The sequence below is a fragment of the Glandiceps talaboti genome, chromosome 23 (assembly GCF_964340395.1).
Source record: "Glandiceps talaboti chromosome 23, keGlaTala1.1, whole genome shotgun sequence".
Lineage (NCBI taxonomy): Eukaryota > Metazoa > Hemichordata > Enteropneusta > Spengelidae > Glandiceps > Glandiceps talaboti.
The window spans coordinates 4,395,453-4,401,407 of record NC_135571.1 but is presented as its reverse complement, the minus strand read 5'-3'; the positions used below and the strand labels follow the sequence as shown (position 1 = coordinate 4,401,407).

At 35.9% G+C, this 5,955-nt stretch overlaps 1 protein-coding gene across 2 annotated transcripts in view; it reads left to right on the top strand.

Moving 5' to 3' along the window:
* The first annotated feature begins 1,575 nt into the window (after positions 1-1,575).
* The window catches only part of LOC144452812 (aromatic-L-amino-acid decarboxylase-like), an 18,016-nt gene continuing 13,636 nt past the window's right edge, over positions 1,576-5,955 (top strand). The window contains exon 1 of one of the 2 annotated variants that reach the window (XM_078143970.1): positions 1,576-1,635. The gene's annotated coding sequence lies outside the window, so the exon portion shown is untranslated. Of the gene's footprint in view, positions 1,636-2,171; positions 2,281-5,955 lie in introns of those variants that run through there. The other variant, XM_078143969.1, reaches the window with a different exon arrangement.

The following is a 5,955-nucleotide window of genomic DNA, read 5'->3' as shown; positions in this document are numbered from 1 at the left end:
GCTCTTATATTCTATAAGATATTTGAATGAAAGTAAAGTGGTGCATGCCCTCTCGCCGTAAAACATTCTATGTACTCAGACACAAAACGACGTCAGTTGAAGTTAACCGCCAACTAATTAATAAAGGTGATTTTGTTGTTCAAACTTTTGTAATAGGTAAAACGTTAAATATCCGTTGTCAAACTAGTTTTAAGAAACTCTTGTTATTAGAAGGTAAGTGATCTAGATATGGTAAATATTAAGGCTTGCAGGACAACATTATGGTAAATTTACACGTCACATGATCCGCTTCAATTCTCGCCCTTCTGATTGGCGGTTGAAGTACAGCAGCTCTGACTGTCATTGATATATACAATAGCAGCATATTGTTTTGTTAAACTTATATTGATATAAGCATTTCGTCTTGTATTGGCCTACATATATAGAATAATATTTCATTAAATTATGTATTTGTTCACCAAAGCATATGCTTCGCCGTATACAAACCAAAGCCTATGGTGTGCTTTAGCCATTCAGCGCTACTGAACAGAACATTGCTCTGGAAATCGGCGCTATAGACATTTGATTGATTGATTGATTGATTGATTGATTGATAAATTGATTGAACTTATAACATAGTTTGCGTCGATAAGGACTAACAGCGTGTCCACACTGATGGCCCCCGTCGAAAATTTCATGTCAGTCATATATTAGTTAGCATACTCATGTGTATGTGTATGTGTATGTGTATGTGTATGTGTATGTGTATGTGTATGTGTATGTGTGGGTGTGTATGTATGTATGTATGTATGTATGTATGTATGTATGTATGTATGTATGTATGTATGTATGTATGTATGTATGTATGTATGTATGTATGTATGTGTGTGTGTGCGTGCGTGCTTGCTTGTGTATGTATGTATGTATACATGTATGTATGTATGTATGTATGTATGTATGTATGTATGTATGTATGTATGTATGTATGTGTGTGTGTGTATGTATGTATGTATGTATGTATGTCTGTATGTATGTATGTATGTATGTCTGTCTGTCTGTCTGTCTGTCTGTCTGTCATCTGTCTGTCCGTCCGTCCGTCCGTCTGTCTGTCTGTGTCTGTCTGTCTGTCTGTCTGTCTGTCTGTCTGTCTGTCTGTCTGTCTGTGTGTGTGTCTGTATGTATGTATGTATGTATGTATGTATGTATGTATGTATGTATGTATGTATGTATGTATGTATGTATGTATGTATGTATGTATGTATGTATGTATGTATGTATGTATGTATGTATGTATGTATGTATGTATGTATGTATGTATGTATGTATGTATGAATGGATGTATGTATCACAGCCCCTCTATCATATCTATTGTCAAATCATCATACATACGATTTCCACATTGTTGTCTGTTTTTTTATTTTGACACTGACAGGAAAATTGGCAACTGCTCGACTGAAGCTCGACAGGTATCTGATGTGTACGCATGAGCATTGTGTAACCATGTTGCGTTGCACTCTGGGAACTCATCTCAAGTAAATCATATGCACGATTGTATTGTCAACTCCCTCTTTTGTACACGGAAAGCGTTATCGGCCCGAACATGATCTGGTTCTAAAGAAATTGTCGCGTTTCCAGACTGGTGATAAAGTGACTGTGGTATGTATGTATGTATGCATGCATGCATGCATGTATGTATGTATGTATGTATGTATGTATGTATGTATGTATGTATGTATGTATGTATGTATGTATGTATGTATGTATGTATGTATGTATGTATGTATGTATGTATGTATGTATGTATGTATGTATGTATGTATGCATGCATGCATGCGTGTATGTGCACGTGTAATGTAATATGAATTCCTGTTCGTAGATTGGTATGTTGTAACATCTTATATAATTTTTTTTCCTGCATCAAAAATTATCGTTTCTTACATATATACATCACAAAATTAATAATAGCGTGTAAAAATCTACATCCTTTTATTATTCTATGAGTGTTACGTTTTAGTAAACCATCGTCAATGAAGCGTCTTCCCTGTCTACGAGGAAATGAATAGTATGTCACGTGACTTTAGCTATGCGGACGTGTTTAGAATGGTTAATGGTTGTACATTCAGAAACACATTGACAATTATAATGCACGCCCTACATGTGATAGATGGACTGTCTTTTATAGTAGCTCCGTCTCACATCTGAAAACAGTCACCCATCACTGGGGTAAATCATTGTTCAAATCTCAGCAGCTGCCGAGGAGAAATCGAGACAGCATTTTAGTTTCCAGTACAAGGGGGTCAGGTGAGTTCATTAACACCTGTAACTATAGTTCAACCATAACCATTTTCAAGGCAATTTTGGTGACAAAGTCATTGTCGTCATCAAATCAATTTGTTGACAAGTTCCTCTACGAAAATAACCACGGAATCATCCTGTATTTACGGAAACATTGCCTATAGTGGTGTGACGGCGCGAATTTGTTTTGTTATTTGTTCATGATTAGTTTTGCAGTTGTCTTCCATGAAGTAGCAATTAATGTAGGGAGAGTTATTTTGTGTTTTCCCTTGGATCTGCAGTCTACATTGGCTGGACAAACGCGAGAAAAAAGAAGACCGAGGCGGGGTATTTAAGTGATACAAACTCACCTGTAAACATTCTTTTTTTTCTTGGCCTTAACAAACGCCTACCGTGAGATCTATGCTACAACTTTCTATAAAAGCTTCCCGTTATCACATGTGTGGTTGGCCGTAAGATCGCATCTGCAGGCAATCACGCTGGAGATTTCGCCTACATAACTTCATACCATTTCTACACTATTTCAAAATTGAAAATCTTGTTTTGACTATGTTAGATTGTCCGAGCAGCCTAGGACGTTGCAGGTGAAAACTGTGCCAATGCCGGTGAAATCATAAATATCCAGGTGACATTCTAAATTTACTGGTATATAAATGATTAAATTTCACATTTACACATTACACATTTACAACTGGTGAAGTGACACTGTTCGGTACTGCCCTGGGTACCATATAATACAATTCTATACTAAGCTAATGAACTAAACATACTTTCTAAGAGCAGAAACTTCTGAGCAAATATTTAAGATTTATGGTTGAGATTATCATTTGAATAGATGTCCCAACAAGGCATGTTGACTCCGGTAGTTGGCATAGCTAAAACGACGCAGGTTTGGTGTTTCACTCATGGGACATTATGTTTTTGACACAGAGCTAGACATATTTCAACTCCAGGCTAACTTTTGAGGGTGTGTATTTAATGTCATGTCACATCAGTAAAACACCAAGCCTACATAATTTTAGCTGTAAGTGGTGTGACATTTGTAAATGCCATTTCTAGAATTGCATCTTGCGTTTGTTGTATGTTAATAAGCCCCCTCGCGACCCCCAGTGGCTTCACTAAGTTTTTCTACTCTCAGACCACAATAGTGGTATGAGTCGTACTTTGATCAAAGAGCTATTCTGATCCAATTGTACGTCCAGAGAACTGAATGAGTTGTCTAATTGTGGGAACTATTAGTGAAAATGTATGTAGGACAATTTAGCGAAGGCAGTGAGAGAATCTACAGTCTCTGATACTTCATCATCGACTAGCAACTCCTTCATCTAGTCTAGACATATTTACCTGTTTTGGTAGGAGTTTGCGGTGTGTTTTGTCAATTGTGTGCTCCACGTAGAACATACTTGAAAAACAAAACTATTGATGCCAACTGCCAACTGACTGTATTGACAAAGGAGGAAGATGACACTTGAGACGCAAAATCGGACTGATACTTGCGTAAGGGATTATTATAAAATTCAAAAGCATTTGTTTGCATTCAACTACTTCTTTTAGCCAAGCCATTTCCATACATTCTTGTCCTAAAGATATTGTAATGGTATATTTTAATTGTGCAAATCGTCATGTGTCATAAATAAATACTGACACTGCACGAAATACGACGATTTGCCGATATGAGTGCCTCCCATGTCCTATTTTTTTCACGAGCAACATTTTAAACGTGTCTGTTCTACTGTCCACCCAGGCCTAGCAATGGCTAAACTTTTCTTTTTGCTCTCGAACTACGTACAAGAAAGAATATGAAATGAATGTAATAAATGTGATTAGATAGGCGTAGTCACCAGTCTATGTCACAGCTCTGTTATTTCCCATGGCTAACAAGAGGTGCACATTGTGTACGTATTTTAGGGGAAGCAGGTAGAGAAGTATGGTATTTGAAAAGAATTACATACTTCCATCAATATTATTAACACACACACACACACACACACACACACACACACACACACACACACACACACACACACACACAGCAAAAATGTAAGATAGCGGGGCTGAAGTATATTTAGACTAATTCTATTTTTCTGTTTCCTTTCCTAATTTTCCTTCAAAGATTCCGAAAGACAATAAAACCACCAACAATGCCGACGTGTAGACACATCAACGTTTGTAAGCGTCACTACAAATGCATACTTCTTATCGCCTTTGTATCTTTACTTCTGTTGTTCAAACATGAACCAATTATGTGGACACCGAATGATGTGAACCCATCAAACATAAAGTATAATTGTCGACCACGAACAGTGACAACACCAATTCCGTATCAACACATACGTTATGGTCTTTGTTCTGACGTAATACAAGGACAACCATATTCAGAAGATCTCATTAATATGTCTATACAGTTACTTCATGATAAGGCAATACCAGACAGAATGTTTGTATCATTAATAAGTAATTGTTCTGACTTGGTTCGACAACAATATAACAATTCACAAAGGGGAATTACACTGCGCCCTCACACGACCATTTGTTGAATTCTTACAAGAAAGTGAGATTGCCAAAGAATTCCTTGTGTGGATAAATGACACGTACGTACCAGACGAATCGTATTATCAGAGTTTAGCTTCACTTCCACAAGCTCCCGGAGGACCCGGATTAAGACAATCTTCGTCCATAATCTCAAGAGCCAAAGTGTGGTACAAACGTAAATACTGCAAAGGAGAATTAGTTCACAGCAATTGTGTCTTTTCTTGGAGAGACCTTCCATGGATCGTTAAAAGACCAAATTTGTTTCTCAATAAACTCAAAGTGGATTATGACCCCTTAGTACTTCATTGTTTAGAAGAATTGATATAATTATAACCGAACATTTAGTCCAATTCAGTTGAATTTAAACTTTTATCGTGAATTTTCAAAGTCTAAAATCTTGCCTGGATATAACGAGAGCGGAGAATGGTTAACGCATGCGCAGTAAAAACAAACATTGGCCTTAATATTAAGCGAGAAAGAAACCCAGTGTATTATGACCGAAAGTGCTTGATTCAAAAGGCTAATAATTCATTATACTTCAATTGTAATTATCATCTTGTCTAATAGAAACTATAGACAGATTTTATCTAAAAGTACGCTTAAGGCCTTAATAAAAAACTATTATTTGGTTCCCATTTCTTAACCCCACCTAGTTTTTCACTGCCCACCCTAAAAATTTTTGACGTATTCGAGAAAAAAGAAATAAAATCACGAAAATTGTGAAGTCTCGCGAGAAATAGTGGATGGGAAACTGACATCAACTTTAAAAGACACTATAAAACTGGTCTTCTAATCTGTAATGGCTGTACATCTGATGAGAAGAAACCAGTAACACACAGACCATATGCAAAACAACGGAAGACATAACTACATGAACTAGACACTCACACATGAAAACATTTTATATATATATATATATATATATATATATATATATATATATATATATATATATATATATATATATATATATATATATATATATATATATATATAATAATAACATATACCTATCCCACCTATTCTAAAATTGAGCGTAATCAGAACCACACAATTTTTATTAAGCCTAAGTCCTATTTTTATGTTTAACACATAAACCTTTAGTAGTATGCCTTGCGACGTCATCGATGATTTTTTTTTATGTGAAAA